This window comes from Castor canadensis, chromosome 11, assembly GCF_047511655.1.
Source record: "Castor canadensis chromosome 11, mCasCan1.hap1v2, whole genome shotgun sequence".
Lineage (NCBI taxonomy): Eukaryota > Metazoa > Chordata > Mammalia > Rodentia > Castoridae > Castor > Castor canadensis.
This window is the reverse complement of record NC_133396.1, coordinates 33,530,372-33,552,506: the sequence shown is the minus strand read 5'-3', so window position 1 is coordinate 33,552,506 and position 22,135 is coordinate 33,530,372. Positions and strand designations below refer to the sequence as shown.

The following is a 22,135-nucleotide window of genomic DNA, read 5'->3' as shown; positions in this document are numbered from 1 at the left end:
TCTCCCACTCTGTGGGTGGTCTGTCCAGTTTAGAGACTGTTTCTTTTGTTGAGCAGAAGCTTTTTAGTTTTATGAAGTCCCATTTATCTATGCTATCTCTTAGTTGCTGTGCTGCTGGGGTTCCATTGAGAAAGTTCTTACTTATACCTATTAATTCCAGAGTATTTCCTACTCTTTCCTGTATCAACTTTAGAGTTTGGGGTCTGATATTAAGATCCTTGATCCATTTTGAGTTAATATTGGTATAGGGTGATAAACATGGATCCAGTTTCAGTTTTTTGCAGACTGCTAACCAGTTTTCCCAGCAGTTTTTGTTGAAGAGGCTGTCTTTTCTCCATCGTATATTTTTAGCGCCTTTGTCAAAGACAAGCTGGTTATAGTTGTGTGGCTTCATATCTGGGTCCTCTATTCTGTTCCACTGGTCTTCATGTCTGTTTTTGTGCCAGTACCATGCTGTTTTTATTATTATTGCTTTGTAATATAGTTTGAAGTCTGGTATCGTGATACCTCCAGCATTGTTCTTTTGACTGAATATTGCCTTGGCTATTCGTGGCCTCTTGTGTTTCCATATAAATTTAATGGTAGATTTTTAAATCTCTTTAATGAATATCATTGGAATTTTGATGGGAATTGCATTAAACATGTAGATTACTTTTGGGAGTATAGACATTTTTACTATAATGATTCTACCAATCCATGAGCATGAGGGATCTCTCTACTTTCTATAGTCTTCCTCAAGCTCTTTCTTCAGAAGTTTATAGTTTTCCTTGTAGAGGTCATTCACATCTTTTGTTAGGTTTACACTTAGGTATTTGCTGGGTAGAGCATCCTGGGGTTGAAGTTATTTTCATTCAGTGCCCGGAAGATCTCACCCCATGTTCTTCTTGCTTTTAATGTTTCTGTTGAGAAGTCTGCTGTGATTTTGATGGTTTACCTTTGTATGTTACTTGTTTTTTCTCTCTTACAGCCTTCAATATTCTTTCCTTAGTTTCTGAACTTGTTGTTTTAATGATGATATGTCGTGGGGTAGTTCTATTTTGATCTGGTCTGTTTGGTGTCCTGGAGGCCTCTTGCATCTGTATGGGTATATCTTTCTCTAGATTTGGGAAATTTTCCGTTATTATTTTGTTAAATATATTACGCATTCCCTTCACTTGCACCTCAAGTTTGGTCTTTTGATGGAGGCGGTGAGTTCTTGCATTTTCTTTTCACAGGTCTTGAGTAGTTTAATTAATAGTTCTTTGGTTTTTCCTTTAATTACCATTTCATCTTCAAGTTCTGAGATTCTGTCTTCTGTTTGTTCTATTCTGCTGGATTGGCCTTCCGTTTTGTTTTGCAGTTCTGTTTCGTTCTTTTTTCTGAGGTTTTCCATATCCTGGCTGTTTTCCTCTTTAATGTTGTCTATTTTTGTCCTGAGTTCATTTATCTGTTTATTCATCGTGTTCTCTGTTTCACTTTGGTGTTTATACAGTGCTTCTATGTTTTCCTTTATTTCTTCTTTTGTTTTTTCAAATTCTCTATTTTTGTTGTCTTGGAATTTCTTGAGTGTCTCCTGTACATTTTTGTTGACCCTATCCATTATCATCTCTATAAAATTCTCATTGAGTACCTGTAGTATGTCTTCTTTTAAATTATTCTTGTGGGCTTCATTGGGTCCTTTGGCATAGTTTATCTTCATTTTATTGGAGTCTGGATCTGAGTACCTGTTTTCTTCATTCCCCTCTGGTTCCTGTACTAATTTTTTGCTGGGGGAAACTGTTTTCCCTGTTTTTTCTGTCTTCCAGTCATAGTCTTTGGTGTTGTTACTGTCCCTGTACTGTGTGCAATTAAGTATTTTCTAGCTTGTGATAATAACAATGGTAATATTTAGAATGGAAGAGTGAGCTGAGATGGAAAGCAAGAAGTTAAAGAAATGGGAAAAACAAATACACAGACTGGAGGGAGAAAACAGAACAAGGTGTCAGGCAAGAAGATTTCAAAGGTATAAACAGGGAGCTTTAGTGTACTAATTGACAGTAAGCTGAACAGACATTAGAGAGACAGAGCGAGGATTGAAAATCAAAAATAAAAAAAATAAAGGTAAGAATAAAAATAAAAAATAAGTAAATGAAAGAAAAATCTATTTATAAAAATGTATTAAAATAAAATGAAAAAATAGAAAATTAAAAAAAACCAAAAAACCTCCAAGTTCAAATGCAGTGAAGTCACAGTCTCCAGTCCTGGAGATGGTGCCTCAGATGTTGTTCTGTAGTTGTCTCATCAAAGGGGACACATAAAGTAGAACAAAACTACACACACACGCACAAAAATAACCCCACCAAGTGTCCCAAGTTCAAATGCAATACAGTTTCAGTAAGTTTTTCAGCTTGCAGGTGTAATTCGGTTGGTCTCTCATCAAAGGTAGGGAGACAAAGAAAAAAAAAAAAAGAGTCTGGAGACAGTTCTGAGAATGGTTTCTGTGGCTGTTGTCAGCCTGCTATTGCTGGAGGCATTGTTTATGCAGATCTCTGGGGTGAGCTTAGCACTCACCTGGCCCCGCAGGCTTTGTTTGCTCAGATTTCTCCTGTGTGTGAGCCTTTGCTACAAGCTTTCCCCTTTCCAAGCACTGGGAAAGGTGACACTACACCCATGTTCTCAGGCCTGCGTGTTTATTTACAGTTCATGTGGGAGGTGGGTCTTCCCCCTCTCCTGTGCAGTTCTCCTCCCACTGCCACTTTCACAAGATTTCCTGCTTCTGGTTACTGGGCAGTGCTGCTGCTCTTGCCAGCTGCCATGTTTGTTTACAGTTCACGTGGGAAGTGGGTCTTCCCTCCTCTCCTGTGGAGTTTTCCTCCCTCCGCCACTCTCACCAGCTTTCCCACTCCTGGTTGCTGGGCACATGCCCCCACTCCCACCAGAGGCTCTCCGGCCCCCCCAACCCCGGCTTGTTTATTTACAGTCCCGGGAAGGGTTCCCTTCCCACCCTCTTTCCTGCGTTTCTTATTTGTTCTTATTGCTTATTACTCAGCTTCTCTTTTTTCCCTGGGTGGAGGTCAGTCTGTCCAGGGGGCTATGCTGCTCTGGCCCAGGCTTGTCTGTGGGAGTACTGCGGTACTGCAAAGTTCACCTGGTCCGTGTCTTCCCAAGCCGTCTGGGCGCCGGCGACTGTCAGCCCAGGGGCCATCCTTGTTTCTCCATTTAACGTGAAGTGGAGATTCTCTGCACCGGCTGGAGATGTGGAGGGGTCAAAGTTATGCCTTTTCTCAGTGATTATGCCTGCAAAGTGTGTCTCCGGCGTCTCTCCAAGATTTCACTATAGGAGGCTCACTTTCTGCTTCCTCCCTCTAGCCGCCATCATGGAATTCTCCTTCCTTCTTCTTTTAAACGGAATGGATCTTCACTCAGGCAAAGTCAAAGTGGAAATTGTGTGTAGAGTACAGCAGAAGGTTAATATGCCATATGTATGCTTTGTCTTTCATTTCCTCTACCAGACTGTCATGGTGAATTCACCACCCATATGCAGTTCTACTCTCAAAATCCATAAAGTGCTAGCATTCCTTACATGTGAATATTATTCTTTTTAATACAAATATTGGTAAGGAAATCCATATATCATCACTATGATTAGTTGATAAAAACTGGAATTAATGGCATTGTAAACTTGATGTTCTGTAAAATGATGTGATAACTAAGACAGTTCCTTCCAAATCAAAGATGAAAAAGAGAAGATCCCACTTCTACATGAGAAGAATGTGAAAGTCATATTGTGTGGAGGAGCAAATGGAATGGATGATGCTGATGTGGCCATCTTTAAAATACAACATGCCCCTCAGCACATATTTAATATTCAAGTTTTAGTCATTTCTTATTGTATCTTCCTAAAATAGCATGTTCTCTGTTCATGAATTTTTGGATATTAATTATATGGCTTTATAAATTTCTTGTTCCATGCCTGGAGTGTATCAGTGTTAATATCCTCCTTGTGGCATTATACTCTAGTTTTGCAAGATGTTTCTTACTTTCTTTGTACTGAAATGGACTTTCTTTGGACTGCTCTAGAGGCTGAGAAGTCTGAAGGCATGATGCTTGCAGATTAGTGTTTAAGGTAGATGCACTTCTTGATTTACAGACAGTTGATTTTCCTTGTGTCCCTAACATGATGAACAAAGAGGGACTTTCTAGGGTCTATTTTATATGGCTACTACTTCCATTTAGACTAGGTGACTTACATACTAAAAGCCCCACTCCCAAACCCATCAGATTAGGGTTATGTTTCAACACATGAAGTTTAGGGAAAAACATTCTGCCTGTAGTAGTTACCATGGGGGAGAAGCTAGGCAAGGGGTTCATGACAGCTTTTTATTATTTCTTACAACTTCATGTGAATCCATATTGCTTCAAACAAAAAGTTCAATGTAAACCATTTTTAAAGTTGTCTTCTTTTTTTCTTTATAAAATTTTTAATAAGCTATTCATTACATGGTGGGGCAGATTCAAAGTGACAATTCCAATCAGACTTACATTGTACATTACTTACATTTCCCCCATTATATCCCCTCAGCCCCTCCCCAACCCTCCCCAAGTGATTGCAAAAGGTTTTTTAGTTCTGTTTCATATAGGTATATGAAGTCCATCAACCATATACTGTCACCTTAATCTCCTTCCTTCACCATCCCCCTCTCACTAGTAACCCCCCAATACACACATACAGTGCCTATTTTACAGGCCTGGTTTTTGCTATTAATATTTAAGTTCATGTCAAAGGGGTGTGACAAAGTATGTCCACTGCAGTGTGCTCTACTTTGGCTGTTTAATGCCTTTGATTGCTCTGCCTTACCCCTTGACCACCCACTCCCTCTGTTTTTCAACAGCTTTCAATACACACCTTTATATCCTCTACATTCACATCTTATGTTAGGCAATATCACAGTTGCTGTATCATTCTCTTTTCCTTTCCCTCCTTCCCCGAGTTCCATAGAGTAGTTCCACTGTTACAAACATGTCTACATCTGAGTTAATATGATCATGTTTGTTTTTGTGTATATGTTTATCTTTGGATCTATCTTCCAGGTATGAGAGAAAACATGTGGCTTTTGTGTTCCTTCTTTTCCTTGAAATGTCTCTGTTTCTAATTTTTTTAAATCTTTTATTTTGTTTTATAATGTCTGTCTTTTATGTTAGAATTGTTCTGTTTGGTGGTCTGGAGCTAAACAGACCATTTTAGTATTTAAAATCAAACCACACAAACACTCACTGGAAGCACTGTGTATGAACCAGGCTTGCAAGGTCTTAGATCTCTCCCTGGATCATCAGTCAGTAGTTCGGTCAGAAACTCCCTGAATGTCAACTGGAGAAATGGGCTGGGGCTGTTTATCTGGGTTTCTTTGGTATCTCTAAATAAAATCCTTCTGACTGTTGTGTTAGGGCATCAGAGTTCTGCATTAGGGTGAGTGAGAAGGATAGGAGTTGTATTTCCCTTTTGCCTGGGTAAGTATTCTACAGCTCACCTTAGATCCCACGGGGCCTCCTCACCTTCTTCATGTTACTTGTCATCTCACTAGACATGTGATTTGATGACCTCTGTCCATGACAAGAGTTTTCTTAGCATCAGAATTTTTTATTCAAGTCAATGGTATCCCTTCCTGCTGCCAGAGGCTTATTCCTACATGGCAGACACTGTTGTTTATCATTCCCAATCCTCTTTTTCCTGGTTGAATCCACAGGTGTCTGCCTTTCCATTTCCCTATACAGACTGCGTGACCATATGACCCAATGCTGGCTAAATGGGTCAAATGGGAATGCTACTGAGATGTTTCTAGGTAATTTCTTCCCCCACCCCAAATAAAAAGAAAAAGGTTTTCTCTTTCTTTTTGGTAAATTGCTTAAATATAAAAACATGATACCTAGAGCCTTGGCAGCCAGATTCATCATGAGGGGAAAGGTAAAGATTGCAAAACAGCCACTCAAAGACTTAAAATTTTTGAGCTATGGAATTCACCAACTTGAAATTACTGGTCCTCTAGTCTTCTACTTATTAAGAAAATAATTTCCTTAGCAGGTAAACCACTGCCATTTGATTCAAATACATCCTATTCACATAGATATTTCAAAGGAGATAATCATTGTTTTCTAAAGAATTCACACACACCAGTACAGAAGTGTCATACAGTGTCACATTTTAAGTGTGTGTGTGTGGGGGGGGGATTGTCATATAAGAGTGAATACAGAAGATTTGATCGGGTGTTGGAGTCAGAAAACCTGTGGCAATGTGAACGATTGAAGGAGTACAGTTACTGTATCTGGAGAAGAGATGGTTTGGAGGATGTGAAAACTATCATTAGGTATTTAAAAGGCTTTAATATGAAAAGGTAAAAATGTCGTCAGATCACACAGATCAGATAATATACTGATTCAATTTCTTTTTCCTTTAATTTCAAACAATGAGTGTGCATATGGACAAATGGTGAAATAGAAACAGAGAGGAAAAAGTAGGAAAAGGATAAACTCAGAGCTGCCACAATGGCTTAGACAGAACCAAGAAGAAAATACGACTTTTATTTCTTGGATGGGATGTGTGCTGAGTGGGAAGTACAAAGAAAAAGCTTCTGCATTAGGTTCCTAACTTTAGATCAATATTATACTGAGGTCTTACAAAATGATACATACCTTAAGGAAGGCAAAGACAATAAACACAAAGAGATAAAGCCATAATAAAAATAGATTCTGAAATTTAAATAGGGAAAGAACAGGATGCAGGAAAAAGTAGAAATGCTTCCCCTATGTCGGTTATTTTCAAGGTACTGGGAGAATTTAAAAAAGATAAGAAGGAATAAGACACAGTCCTGTCCATGAAGGAGACACAGTTCTAGTGTGCGAAGTCAAGGAGAAAGACAAAAAATACAAGAGCCTGGAACAGAATTCACTACCTAAATTTGGGGACCTAAAAGGCATGGCACTGTCCTCCTTGGCCTTGGTTCCCCAACTGTATTATGCCACCTTCCTCTCAGTCACACCATTCAAATGATGGAAATATTATATTGGAAATGTGCTATAACATAATACCTGAGACTAATTCACATAGAAAAGAAATTTATTCTGGAGGCAGGGAGTCCATAATCAAGGCTCTGACAATGAAGGGAGCCCAGTCACTGAAACGGCTAACTCCGTTTTTTTCTGACTCCATCTTGTTTCTTTTCCTTCTTTCAGAGTTCTGAATTTTTCACCTAGGTACCTTAGAATCAGGAACAAAAGGCCTGATTGATGAACCTCATAAGACCAAAGAAGAAAAATAACCCCAAGGACCAGTGACCTTCATGGCACCAACAAAGCTCTGCATGACCATTCTGAGATAATGCCTGAAGTAACAATCAACCAGACCATGGCCAGACCAAGATAACCTGGACTGTTATCATGGGAACCAGTAGCCCTTGCCATTGTTTCTTTTCTATATAACACTGAGACTGCTGCAAGCAGTTTGAAGACAGATCTTAGGTCAGGAGACCTCTGTTCTTAGTGATGCCACACTGAGAACAAAGCTTCTTTCCTGCCTTCACCAGCATTCATCTCTGATTGTCTTTCCACAATCAGGGTGGTTGAGCCCAGACCATCATGTCCTGCTGGAGCTGAGGCTTTTACCCTAAATCCAGGAACAGTAGACTTAGTTTCCTGGTGAGGGCTTCTCTCTACCTCCAAGATGAATCCTGCTGCTGGATCAATTGGAGGGAATGAATGCTAGTCCTTACCTGGCAGAAAGCCAAAGGACAAGCTATCCATTCACAAAGGAGCCTCCATGGTCTGAAAAGCTCTTAAAAGCTCTACCTCTTAATACTATTGCACTGGCCATTGTATTATTCTGTTTTCTGCTTCCATAATGGAATACCACAAGCTGGGTAAATTATAAAGTCACGATATTTATTTCTCACAGTTCTGGAGGCTAGGTAGAATGTTATCAAGGTGTCAGCATTGGGTGAGGAACTTCTTGTTGTATCACGACATGGCAGAGGACATCACATGGTTAAGAGCCGTACCTGTCAGCTCACATCAACCTTCTTGTCCTTATAAAGCCACAGTGCCATGATGGGAGTCCCATCCTCATGACCTCATATGACCCTAAATACCTCTCCAAATCCTGTCCTGAAATACCATCAGCAGATGAATTTGGGGATTAAATTTCCCGAAGCACATAAACTTCTGTGGACCCATTCAAACCATGTTAGGTAATTGGCAGGGTTTCAAGATTATCCAAGAAGAATCTGGTAGAGAAAGAGTGAAAACAATGGACAAAGGCTATTATGAAAAATACACAGAAAATGCTGGACTGGAGGAGCGGCTCAAGCAGTAAAGTGCCTGTTTTGCAAGTATGAACCCCTAAGTTCAAACTCAAGTCCCACCGAAAAAAATAAAAGGAAAAATACATAGAAAATGTTAAAAGACCACTTCATAAACATCACAGTAGGATATGATGTGGGGAGACAAGGAGAAGAATAGAAAAGGACAGTCCTAGAGTTAAGATGAAACAAGTAACCATTCAACATAGATACGAATCTACAGATGAGGAAATTTTCCAAGTTTTCTAGGCAGTTGTGGGAAAGTCTAAGTGTCAAATACCTTTCAGATCTGTGATAAATACTTGAAGTAAGCGCAACCAACTTTTGTCACTCACTTGCTACTGACCTTTGAGGAAGTCACTATGCTCTGAATTTTCTCATTTGTAAAACTATCTAATGTAATAATTTAGTACATTAATTATTGATTAGTAATTATAATATTATTATTATAGTTATATTTGCTGTCAGTTTTATGAGAAGGAATGAAATAAAAAAGTAAAAGTGCCTAACACAGTACTTGGTACAGGAGTAAGTCCTGAGGAAATATTACTGTAATTCAATTTATGTTACTTTATAAAGAGTACCATACTCTTTACTTCCCTTTTCATGTGGAGTATCACAAGTTCATGGAGAAAGTTTGTCATCTAAAGTCAACTTTTTGGAAGTTCACTCCCTGCTGCAACTCACTAGGTGCTTGGAGAGTCTCCTCATAGCTGCCTGCATCTCCTGGTTCCTCAGGGTGTAGATCATGGGGTTCAGCATGGGGGTCATCTTGACAATACTGTTGTAGTGCATGGGTTTATATTTAATTCTTTTTCATACCCGATGTGCCCAATTTGCTGTCTTCATAGATCTACTTGAGTCAATGAATGAACATGTCAATATGTACCCTTGACTATAAACCTCATCAATCTGTGTGCATAACTTTTGAGAGGAAGTAAAGTACAGACTAAGGATTATAGGTAAACTGATACATCTTTGTGGCACGAGTTCAAAGGGCTGCCTAGGGTTCATTGCAGAAGGAAGAGAGGTGTGTGTTAGAAGAAACTGCTATATACACATTCATACGAAAATGAGAAGAAAAGCAAGCAAATGAACTTGGGATGATGAAGATGGGATGATTAGTGCATGTCACACTTTCACATAATTACTTCTCTAATGGAATTTATTGCCATTGGCCATCTGCTGAGATTATCCAAATAAGTTCAAGGCAAACAAATTTTCCTTGGACTCTAACGTTGTATGTTTAACTATCTAGAAGAATATGCAACCTGCCTTTGAAGGATTGTCATACTGTTGGGAAGATACTTGGAATAGGACGGGTTGGGAGTGAATTTCAGGCTTGCTATTTCCTTCATATTTCACCATGAGTAACTGACTTATTTTTGGGGATCTCAGTTTCCACATCTGTAGGGTGGGAATAAAAAGGTTTCTTGGCTGAATTTATGTGGTGTAAAGTAGAATATCATATATGAAATTCCTATCATGGCGCCTGGAATAATAAATACCAACCACTCTACGTTGTAAAGCCTCCTTGTCTGAGGCTTCCTCCCTTCCTGTAGTCTTTTAGTTTTATACCAGTTTTCATGTGACATTTAACACATCAAAATCTTAACAGAGCTCTCATGTTTCTGTTTTTATCCCACAATTTAATCATAAATCCAGGTCTGAATTTCATGGATGGCCCAGAAGGGCCATCCTCAAGAGCCAGTCCTCCCTGAGTATCTGCTGTTGAGTGCAGGGAGGGTGAAAAGCTACAGATGTGCAAGTCCTTGCACAGGGAAGTCAGAACAGAGCTGGATACCTGGGCTAGTCAGTTTCTCCCGCTCCCTGCTGTAGGAGCTCCTTACTTGGAGAGACTCTGCAGGACATACTTGCAGGCAAGAGGGAGATGGGGCAGAGAGACTCATAAGATTAAGAAATTAATGATAAGTATTGTCTGAAAGGGAAGGACAGTTTTTTGGAAGGACACTGATTTTAGCAGATGTCACAAAATCTGAGGGTAGAGGGGAAAGGAAAGAGTTATGTAAAAATAAATGTGAATAGATGAAGTTAAGGAAATTACAAAAAAGAGAAATGAGGTAATAGAACCCAAGAAACAGGGGGTCATGGACTTGTGATGGTTACAGAAGGAACGAGCCAATTGCACAATCTCATGGAGAGGGAAAGATAGAGAATAAGAGTCCAGAGAGATACACGATCTTCCCCAATCCTGTCCTGTCTCAATCTCCCTTTCTCTTCTCTAGTTTATTGCAATACACTTTCTTTGAAGACAATTTTTTTCCATCCTCCCCTTCCCTATGCTTCCACTTCCATCCTCTTTCATAGAGCTGCCCACAGTCCTTTCTGAATGCTGATCTGATGGTTCCCCACCTTCTTATACCTTTAGTAGTTGTCTAGTACCCACAGCTTAAACTCCAGCTCTTAGTAACTACCCCAAATGCTCTATGGATAGAATCAGGGTTGAACACCATCCCTACACATGTGCATGCCACTCCCTCTCAGCATTTCATACGAGGCTGTAAATGTCATCTCCATCTGTCTTTCTAATCAGTATCCGTGTCACTAGGAACCAACAGTGGTCTAAGGAATTCATAGTTTCTACAAAAGCCATCTATCTGGTTATTTTCATGTCCTGTAAATAATTGTTGTTTCTTGAAGTACTTTTGCTACTTTTTAAGCATAGAAGATTATCACGTTTTTTTTGCTGACTCCTTCCCAATTCCTTTCATATAGAATTAATTTTCATCTACATGGATTCTGAAAGCATTTTATAAAAACTCCATTAGAGCATTTACAGTTTTCCGTTGCATCTGTTCACTAGTTTTTGAACTGAATTACAATTTAGGGTCACTGTCTATGACAGCAACTGTGATTTAGTAGTCTTACAAAATATGTCTGACAGTTTAACTTAAGGGAAGGCAATGATGTGACCTTTTTATGTGTGGCTATATGGAGAATTTACCTGATCTTTTTTATGCTTTGCTGTCAGCATCCTCCCCCAAAATCATTGGGCCAATTCTATAATAAATTGTTTTCACATGTAAACTGGGGTGCCTATTCTGAATAGCACATTTCCCACTACAGTGCTACACAAATGTCTCCTCGAATTTTACACTTACTCCCCAAAAGTGTCTCTCACTGTTTACTCCTCTCTTTCTGCAGATTTTTCAAGATCCTTCATAGAGCCGACGTATGTACACGGGAACAAACCCCGTTGTCTCACCTTCCTTCGGCGAACATCAGGTCTTTGGATGTTAATCTTCTTAGAGACCCTTTGCTGCAGCCTCAGCTTGCCAGCCCCTGCCCATCTCTCATGTGTACTACCCTCTGTGGGACCCTAGAGGAAGAGGGAATATCCTTGAGGAGAACCTATTGAACAGGGTTCAGGGGGGAGAGCTGGGCTGATTACCACTGGGGCAATGGAGCAATGGGAGTTGTTAAAAAGTTTCTATATGTCTCCAAACATATGCTGTTTCAGAAGTCTTCCTTAGAGACCCAAAGTACCAAGAACACTGAAAATGTAGACATTTTGGAATGTAGGATTTGAAGGCCAAGATCCAAAAGGACAAGGGGAACTTCAAAAGAAATAGATGCTATTAGAGTTTCATAAGAACCTTGATAGAATCACCTGAAGGCTTTGTTGAAGGACATATTGGAGTGACCAGTCCAGAATTTCTCTTTCAGAGTGTGAATGATGAGACCAAGAATCTGAAACAAGTGTCAGATGATAGCGATGCTCCTGTTCCAGGGACAAAACATCAACAACCACTGATTTGCTCATCAGCACAGTGGACAGTTCCAATCACGTAGTCATCAAGCAACTGGTCAGATTTCCTTCTTTCTTCCTTTAAGCTGAATGGATTTTCACTCAGGCAAAGTCAAAGTGGAAATTGTGTGTAGAGTACAGCAGAAGGTTAATATGCCATATGCATGCTTTGTCTTTCATTTCCTCAACCAGACTGTCCTGGTGAATTCACCACCCATATGCAGTTCTACTCTCAAAATCTATAAAGTGCTAGCATTCCTTACATGTGCATTATTACTTAGTTTAATACAAGAACTGGTAAGGAAATTCATATGTATGAGTATATGTCAGAATATATATACATATATACACATGCTCATTATGAGTAGTTGAAAAAACTGGAATTAACTGGCACTGTAAACTTGATGTGCTACAGAATGCTACAAGAGAGTTCTCTTCCTGCCTTTGCACAGGACAAATGTGGAAGTCATATTGTGAGAAGAGCATGAGGAAGAAGGTGCTGGTGCAGCCATTGTCTAAAAGTATAGTGTTTCCAAAATATACTTGTTTTTTTTTTGTGGCACTGGAGCTTGAACTCAGAGCCTCACACTTGCTACTCAGGGACTATACCACTTGAGTCACATGTCCAGTCCTTTTTTATTTATTTATATTTAAGAAAGGGTCTCACTTTTTGCCCAGACTGCAATCCTCCTACTTATACCTCCCACATAGTTGGAGATCACAGGTAAGCACCACCATACCTAGCTTGTTTGTTGAGATGGGGTCTTCCCAGCTTTTTGCCTAGGGTTGGGCTTCAACTGCCTGATCTCTGCTTCCCAGGTAACTGGGATTATAGGTGTGGACCACCATGCCCTTCCACCAAAACCATATTTTTAACTTCCACAATTTTTTTGTTATTCTCTGACTGTACATTTCTGAAATGCATTCTTATCTAGTTTCACTTTTGCAAAACCTCTCCTAAGTATTGGTGGGTATTAATTGTAGGTTTTAAAAATGTTTTTAGTTCCATGCTCTGACTATATCAGAGTTGATATCCTGGTTGTGATATTATACTTTAGTCTTGCAGAATATTTCACAGTCTGTGTGGATGGCTACAATGGCACACCATACCCTGCATGGGTTATAAGCAACAGAAATGTATTTCTCACAGTACTCACAGGTTGAAGAACAAGATCAGGTGCCAGCATTGTGTGAGGGTCTTCTTCCTGTTTCATGATAAGGTAGAGGGAATCACATGACCAAGAGATGGCGCTGTCAGCTCAGGACTCCTTTCTTGTTCTTATGAAGCCACAAATGCCACCGTGGGGTCACACCATCCTGACCTCATCTAACCCTTCCCAAAGTCTCTCCTCCAAATACCATCAACAGATGAATTTGGGGATTAAATTTCACAAAGCACATAAACTTCTGTGAGACACATTCAAACCATAGCAGGTAAGTGGCATGGTTTGTAGATTACTCAAGAATCCGGTAATGCTATTATAGGAAATACTTAGACAACATTAAAAGTCAGACTACTTCCTAAATATCACATTAGGGAATGAGGTGGGAAAGAAGGAGCTGAAAAAAATGTGACTGTAGTGGAGTTAAGAAGAAACAGGTATAGAATAGCCATCATTAGCAACACCACTAACAACAGGTGTTGGCGAGGATGCAGGGCAAAAGGAACCCTCTTAAACTGTTGGTGGGAATGTAAACTAGTACAACCACTCTGGAAAAAAATTTGGAGGCTACTTAAAAAGCTAAACATTGATCTACCATTTGATCCAGCAATACCACTCTTGGGGATATACCCAAAAGACTGTGACACAGGTTACTCCAGAGGCACCTGCACATCCATGTTTATTGCGGCACTATTCACAATAGCCAAGTTATGGAAACAGCCAAGATGCCCCACCACTGATGAATGGATTAAGAAAATGTGGTATCTATACACAATGGAATTTTATGCAGCCATGAAGAAGAATGAAATGTTATCATTCACTGGTAAATGGATGGAATTGGAGAACATCATTCTGAGTGAGGTTAGCCTGGCCCAAAAGACCAAAAATTGTATGTTCTCCCTCATATGCAGACATTAAATCAAGGGCAAATACAACAAGGGAATTGGACTTTGATCACATGATAAAGCGAGAGCACACAAGGGAGGTATGAGGATAGGTAAGACACCCAAAAAACTAGATAGCATTTGTTGCCCTTAACGTAGAGAAACTAAAGCAGATACTTTAAAGCAACTGAGGCCAATAGGAGAAGGGGACCAGGCACTAGAGGAAAGGTTAGATCAAGAAGAATTAACCTAGAAGGTAACACACACACAGGAAATCAATGCGAGTCAACTCTCTGTATAGCTATCCTTATCTCAACTAGCAAAAACCCTTGTTCCTTCCTATTATTGTTTATACTCTCTTCAACAAAATTAGAGATAAGGGCAAAATAGTTTCTGCTGGGTAGCGAGGGGGCCGGGGGGGAGGGGGAGGGTATGGGTGGGTAAGGGAGGGGGTGGGGAAAGGGGGGAGAAATGGCCCAAACATTGTATGCATATATGAATAAAATCAAAATTAAAAAAAGAGAAGAAACAGGTAACCATTCAACATAGACATAAACCTATAGATGAGACATTCTCTAGGTTTTCTAGGTGGCTGTGGGAGAGTGTGTCAAATACCTTCCATATCTGTGCATCTAAACTTGGAGTCAGTGGAGCCAACTTTTGCTACTCACTTGTTATTCACCTATGACCAAGTCACTATGCTCTGAGTTTTCTCATATATAAAACTGTCCAATATAATAATAATTAGTAGTAATAATAATTATTATTATTATAATATCTGTTGTCAGTTTTATGAGTTGGAATGAGATAAAAGTGAGAAAGTGCCTAACATGGTACCTGACACAGGAGCAGGTCTTGAAGAAATGTTAGTATAATACAATTTATTCTATGTTATGAAGACTTTGCTGCACTTTTCATGTGGGCTATCACAAGTTCACTGAGAAGATATGTCACTTAAATTTAGCTTGTTTGAAGTTCACTCCCTGCTGAAACTCCCTAAGTGCTTGGCTAATCTCTCCATGGCTCTTTGCATCTTCTTGTTCCTTAGGGTGTAGATCATGGAGTTCAGCATGGGGGTCATGACCGTGTGAATGATGGACTCAGCTTTGTCCATGGGGAATGGGGTGAAGGGCCGCACATAGAGGTAAATGCTTGGAACAAAGATCATAGACACCACGATAATGTGGGTGGTACAGGTGGAGGCTGCCTTCCTCCTCGCCTCCCCTGGGTGAGACCTCAGCATCACCAGGATGACCAAGTAGGAGATCAGAAGGAGAAAGAACCAGATGACATCCAGCATCCCACTGTTGGAGATCATGAGGAGCTCTAAGAGGGAGGTGTCAGTGCAGGTCAGTCTCAGCACTTGGGGGACATCACAGTAGAAGTTATCCAGGACATTGGGGCCACAGAAGGACAGTGGAAGCATCAGAGACACCTGAACAATGGAATGGATGAAGCCTCCTACCCAGGCTGTCACCACCAGTCCCATGCAGAGCTGAGTGTTCATGATGGTAACATAGTGGAGGGGCCGGGAAATGGAAACAAGGTGATCACAGGCCATGACTGAGAGGAAGAAGACTATGGCACCCCCCCAGAAAATGGAAGAAGAAAAACTGGGCCATGCAGCCCTGGTAGAAGATGGTCTTCTTCATAGACGAATCCACCATCTGACTGAAGAGAAACAGAGGTCTAAGATAGCCAGATCTGAGCAGAAAGAACATGGGTGTGTGGATCCAGGAATTTGAGGACACTGTGACAATGATGAGGAGGTTTCCCAGGTCAGTGGTGCTATAGACAAACAGGAAGACCAGAAATAGGAAAATCTAGAGTTTGAGGTCTGTGAGAGCCCCAGGAAGACAAACTCTGACACCCATGTGAAGTTCCCTGGTTCCATGGTGTCTTCTCCATACACCTAAAGGAAACGAACCCCAGACAAAGATTCATGGTCACTGGGTGCACTTTAGTGCTTAGGGTCTCAGAACTGAGTTGTTCAAGTTCATATGATGGCCATCCTCATTGCAGACCATGAAAACAGCTGCTACTATGTCTCTGAAGAGATGACAAGTATGTTCTAGTGTATACATCCTTGAGATATCTTAAAGTATCCAGAAGAATATGCAACCTGCCTTTCAAAAATTGTCATAGTGTTGAGAAGACACTTGGAATAGGATGGGTTGGCAGTGAATTTCAAATTTTCCATTTCCTTGAGATTTCACCAGGAGTAACTGAATATTTCATTGGAATGTCAGTTTCCACATCTGCATAGTGGGAACAAAAATAGCTTCTTTGCTGAATTTTCTGTGGTGTTAAGTAGAATATCATATATGAAGTTCCTAGAATGGTGCCTGGAATAATAAACAGCAATCACTCTCCTTTGTGAAGACTCCTTGTCTAGGGCTCCTCCCTTCCTCTAGTCTTTTAGTTGTATACCAGTTTTCATGTGACACTTAATACATTAAAATCTGAACAGAATTCTCATGTTTCTCTTTTTACTCCACAATTCAATCATAAAACCAGGTTCAGAATTTCATAATTCATTTATGCATAGCAGGGCCCTTTTCATTATTCACCAATGATCTACTGTTGACTGCAGGGTTGGTGAACAGCTGCAGGAGTGCTAGTCCTTGCACAAGGACATCTGAACACATCTGGATACCTGGGCTATTCAGTTTCTCCCACTCCCTGCTCCCCTGCTATATAAGCCCCTTAGTTGGTGAGGCAAGAGGAAGATAGGGTAGAGAAACTCATTAGATTAAGAAATCAAAGCAGGGTGCTGGTGGCTCACATCTATAATCCTAGCTATTCAGTAGGCAGAGAACAAGAAGATTGAGGTTTGAAGCCAGCCCGGGAAAAATGTTTACAAGATCCTGCACAAATATGCAACACAAAATACCCAACATAGAAAAGGCCTGGCAGAGTGGCTCAAGTGGTAGAGTGTCTGCCTGGCAAGCATAAGGCCATGAGTTCAAACCCCTGTTTCATCAAAAAAAAATCAAAGTAAGTATTGATTGAAGGGAAGTCCGACAGCACTTCTGGAATATACACTGATTCAGCAGATGTCAGAATCTTAGGGTAGAGGAAAAAGGAAGGAGTTGAATAAAAATAAATGGGAATGGATGAAGTTAAGGAAGATCACAAGGAAGGGAACTGAAACAGATGGGTGAAGGAGGGGACATGGAATGTTATGGTTGAGAAGGGGCTGCAACCAGTTGGAAAATCACATGGAGGGAGAGATATAGCGACAGAGTGAGGGGTAAGTGGTCTTCCCACTTCCCCATTCTCTCCCCTGGCCAATTGCAATCCTTTTTCTACAGGATACCCTCTCTTCTCAGCCTTCCCTTTCCTGTGCTTCCACTCCTGTCCCATTTCACAAACTGCCCATGAGACCTTTCTGAATGCTGATGTGATTATGCCCTTTTCTCTTAAAATACTTCTGTTTTCACTGTACTAGTGATGAACTCAGGGCCCTGCACTTGCTAGGCAGGTATAATAGTTGAGCTATGACCCCAGCCCTTTTCAATTATTTTTGGATAGGTTCTCATGATTTTTGCCTGGGGTGGCCTCAGACCTCCTAATTATGCCTCCAGGATTGCTGTGATTATAGGTGGGTAATATCATGCCCACACGTTTTTTAATAGTCTCTGATGACCAACCAGCCACAGCTTAAACTCCAACTCTAAGAAGCTACCTAAAATGCTTGGTGGTTAGAATCAAGGTTGAACAACACACAGGTGCTTACAACTCCCTCGCATATAAAGCTTTAAAGTGTTGTCTCAGTGTATGTTCTAAGCAGTATTGCTGTCACCCAGGAACCAACTGCTGTGCAAAGGATGTGCAGTTTCTTCACGTGCCAGCTATTTGGATATTTCTGTATATTTGGAAATAATTTCTGTTTCCTTAAATCATTTTGCTTTGGTTTTTACTTAAAAGCACCCAGATATAAACTTCTCTCTGGCTCTTTCCCTATTTTTCCCAAATAAATTAATTCTTCATTTCTCTGGGTTCCAAAACACTTTTAAACATCTCCATTATAGCACTGTATTTTTTCCTCTTTCCCTATTAACTAGATCACAGTTTCAGTTACAATGTAGGTCCAGCATCTATGACAGCAACTGTGATTTTGTAGTCAATGATGCCAACTTAATGCATTACCATTGTGACCTTGTTATGTAGGACTATATTAAGAATTTGTGATTGTTCTCATTCTTCTTATCCTTTGCTCTCAGCGTCCTCCTCTAAATCATAGGGCCAATTCAACACTTGCTTGTTTCACATACAAACTGGGGTACCTGTTTTGAACATCACATTCTCCCCTACAATACTTCCCAAATCTCTTCTTCAATTTTAGATTTACACCCATCAAGTCTACAGAACTCATTGACACCTACCTTCCTCAGGTGTTTCAAGATCCTTCATACAGCTGACCTATGTGCAGGTGAACAAACCCCGTTCTCTCACCTTCCTTCAGCCAAGAGTGGGTCTTCAGGTCATAATCTTCATAGTGAGCCTTTGATGCAGCCTCAGCTTGCCAGCCCCTGCCCATCTCTCATGTGCACTACCCTCTGTGGGACCCTAGAGGAAGAGGGAATATCCTTGAGGAGAACCTATTGAACAGGGCTCAGGGGGAAGAGCTGGGCTGATTACCACTGGGGCAATGGAGCAATGGGAGTTGTTAAAAAGTTTCTATATGTCTCCAAACACATGCTGTTTGAGAAGTCTTCCTTAGAGACCCAAAGTACCAAGAACACTGAAAATGTAGACATTTTGGAATGTAGGATTTGAAGGCCAAGATCCAAAAGGACAAGGGGAACTTCAAAAGAAATAGACGCTATTGGAGTTTCATAAGAACCTTGATAGAATCACCTGAAGGCCTTGTTGAAGGACAGATTGGAGTGACCAGTCCAGAATTTCTCTTTCAGTGTGTGAATGATGAGACCAAGAATCTGAAACAAGTGTCAGATGATAGCGATGCTCCTGTTCCAGGGACAAAACATCAACAACCACTGCCTTGCTCATCAGCACAGTGGACAGTTCCCATCATGGAGTCATCAAGCAACTGGTCAGATTTCCTTCTTTCTTCCTTTAAACTGAATGGATTTTCACTCAGGCAAAATCAAAGTGGAAATTTGTGTAAAATATAGCAGACGGTTAATAGTCCATTTGTATGCTTTGTCCTTCATTTCTTCTACCAGACTGTCACGGTGAATTCACCACCCATATCCAGTTCTACTCTCAAATCCATAAAGTGCTAGCATTCCTTACATGTGCATTATTATTCTCTTTAATACAGGAATTGGTAAGGGAACCCATATATTATCACTATGAGGAGTTGATAAAAACCGGAATTAATTCGCATTGTAAACTTGATGTGCTATAAAATGATGTGATAACTAAGACAGTTCCTTCCAGATCAAAGATGAAAAAAGAAGATCCCACTTCTACATGAGAAGATGTGAAAATCATATTGTGTGGAGCAGTAAGTGGAATGGATGATGCTGATGTGGCCATCTTTAAAAGACAGTGTGCCCCTAAGCACATATGTAATATTCAAGTTTTTGTGTCATTCTCTTATTGTATCTTCCTAAAATAGCATGTTCATTCTGTTTCATGAATTTTTGGATATGATTGTATGGCTTTATAAGTTTCTTCTTCCATGCCTGGAATGTATCAGTGTTAATATCCTGCTTGTGACATTATATTTTAGTTTTGCAAGATGTTTTTTACTTTCTTTGGACTGAAATGGACTTTCTTTGGACTGCACTAGACTCTGGGAAGTCTAATGTGAAGATTTTTGTAGATTAGTATCTCAGGTAGATGAGCTCTCTGTTTTACTTTTAAACAGAAAAAGTCCCTAACATGGTGAAAAGAAGAGGGATTCTTTAGGGTCTATTTTATATGAGCACTAATCACATGTAAACTAGGTGACTTACCAACTAAAAGCCTCACCCTCAAACCCATCAGACTGGGGCTATGTTTCAACACATGAATTTTAGGGGAAAGAAACATCCAGCCTATCATATCATAGTTACCATGGGGGAGAAGCCAAGCAATGGTTCATGAGAGCTTTTTAATATTTCTTACAATTTCAGGTGAATCTACATTACTTCAAAATAAAAAGTTTAATGAAAACCATTTTTAAAGTTGTCTTCTTTTTTTATTATAAAATTTTTGTTAGGATATATTCCTTATACCGTAGGGGGATTCAAAGTGACAATTCCAAACAGACTTATATTGTACATTATTTACATTTTCCCCATCCTCTCTACCCCTCAGCCCCTCTCCAACTTACTCTAAACAATTGAAAGAGGTTTTCTTAATTCTGTTTCATATAGGTATATGAAGTCCATATCCCATATACTGTCACCTTAATCTCCTTCCTTATCCTCCCCCCAACATTACTCCTCCCACCACATACTATGCATATATTATAGTCCTAGTTTTTGTTATTATTATTTAAGTTGATGTTCAAAAGGGTGTAACAATGTATGTCCACTGTGGGTGTGCTTTTCTTTGAGCTGCTTAATCCCTATGATTGCTCTCGCTTACCACTTGACCTCCTGTCTCCCCCTCCCCATTTTTCAACAGCTTTCAATACACTCCTATATCCTCTATATTCACATCTTATATTATACAATATTACTGTTGCTCTTTTCCTTTCCCTCTTTCCCCAAGTTCCATAGAGTAGTTCCACTGTTACAAACATGTTCTACATCTGAGTTAATATGATCATGCTTGTTTTTGTGTATATGTTTATCTTTGGATCTATCTTCCAGGTATGAGAGAAAACATGTGACTTTTGAGTTTCTTCTTTTCCTTGAAATGTCTGTTTCCTGGAATTCCAATTTTTTTTTAAAAAATCTCATTTTGTTTTATTATATTTATCTTTTATGTTAAAATTGTTCTGTTTGGTGGCCTGGAGCTAAACAGATCTTTTAGTATTTAAAATCAAACCACACAAACACTCACTGGAAGCACTGTGTATGAGCCAGGCTTGCAAGGTCTTAGATCTCTCCCTGGATCATCAGTCAGTAGTTTGGTCAGAAACTCCCTGAATGTCAATTGGAGAAATGGGCTGGGGCTGTTTATCTGGGTTTCTTTGGTATCTCTAAATAAAATCCTTCTGACTATTGTGTTAGGGCATCAGAGTTCTGCATCAGGGTGAGTGAGAAGGATAGGAGTTGTATTTCCCTTTTGCCTGGGTAAGTATTCTACAGCTCACCTTAGATCCCACGGGGCCTCCTCACCTTCTTCATGTTACTTGTCATCTCACTAGACATGTGATTTGATGGTCTCTGTCCATGACAGAGTTTTCTTATCATCAGGATTTTTTATTCAAGTCAATGGTATCCCTTCCTGCTGCCAGAGGCTTATTCCTACATGGCAGACACTGTTTGTTGTTCCCAGTGCTCTTTGCCCTGGTTGAATACCCAGACATCTACCTTTCCATTTCCCTATACAGACTGCGTGAGTGTTTAGTGCTGGCTAAATGGGCCAAAAGAGGATTCTACTGAGATGTTTCTAGGAAATTTCTCCCCCTCTCCCCGCTTGAAGAATGAAAAAGTTTTTCTCTTTCTTTTTTGTTAAATTTCTTAAATCTAAAATCATGATACTTGGAGATTTGGCATCCAGATTCATCATGAGGGAAAGGGTAAAGTTTGTAAAACAGCCACTCAAAGACTTAAAATTTTTGAGTTACGGAATTCACCAACTTGAAATTGCTGGTCCTCTAGTCTTCTACTTGAGTAAGAAAATAATTTCCTCAACATGTAAACCACTGCCATTTGATTCAAAAGCATCCTATTGACATAGATATTTGAAAGGAGGTAATCATTGTTTTCTAAAGAATTCACACGGCCCCATACAGAAGTGTCATACAGTGTCACATTTTAAGAGTGGAGGGGATTGTCACACAAGAGTGAATACAGATTTTTTGACCAGGGTGGTGTAGTCAGGAAACTTGTGGCACTGCAAACAGATGTTGAATCTGGAGAAGAGATGGTTTGGAGGATGTGA

The 22,135-nt window shown here is 40.0% G+C and overlaps 1 pseudogene; it reads right to left on the bottom strand.

Annotated features, from left to right (window-relative positions):
* Nucleotides 1–8,972: 8,972 nt before the first annotated feature.
* LOC109700238 (olfactory receptor 4D2-like) lies at nucleotides 8,973–16,016 on the bottom strand (annotated as a pseudogene).
* Nucleotides 16,017–22,135: the final 6,119 nt, after the last annotated feature.